Here is a 742-nt window from a genome sequence, read left to right as displayed (position 1 = left end):
ATAGAGGGTCTATACAGGGGTGATGTTCTTGAGGACAATATTATGGAACTGGGAGAGGATGTAGATGAAGATGAAATGGGAGATACGATACTGCGTGAAGAGTTAAACAGAGCACTGAAAGACCTTAAACGAAACAAGGCCCTGGGAGTAGACAACATTCCATTAGAAATACTGATAGTCTTGGGAGAGCCAGCCCTGACAAAACTCTACCATCTGGTGAGCAAGATGTATGAGACAGGCGAAATTCCCTCAGACTTGAAGAATATAATAATTGCAACCCCAAAGAAAGCAGGTGTCGACAGATGTAAAAATTACCGAACTATCAGTTTAATAAGTCACAGCTGCAAAATACTAATGCAAATTCTTTACAGACGAATGGAAAAACTGGTAGAAGCCAACCTCGGGGAAGATCAGTTTGTATTCCGTAGAAATGTTGGAACTCGTGAGGCAATACTGACCCTACGACTTATCTTGGAAGAAAGATTAAGGAAAGGCAAACCTATGTTTCTAGAAAGCTTTTGACAATGTTGACTGGAATACTCCTTCAAATTCTGAAGGTGGCAGGGGTAAAACACAGGGATCGAAAGGCTATTTACAATTTGTACAGAAAGCAGATGGCAGTTATAAGAGTCGAGGGGCATTTAGAGGGAAGCAGCAGTTGGGAAGGGAGTGAGAAAGGGTTGTAGCCTCTCCCCGATGTTATTCAATCTGTATATTGAGCAAGCAGTAAAGGAAACAAAAG

The sequence above is a fragment of the Schistocerca nitens genome, chromosome 8, assembly GCF_023898315.1.
Source record: "Schistocerca nitens isolate TAMUIC-IGC-003100 chromosome 8, iqSchNite1.1, whole genome shotgun sequence".
Lineage (NCBI taxonomy): Eukaryota > Metazoa > Arthropoda > Insecta > Orthoptera > Acrididae > Schistocerca > Schistocerca nitens.
The sequence above is the reverse complement of the archived record's forward strand: the minus strand, read 5'-3'. Positions refer to the sequence as shown.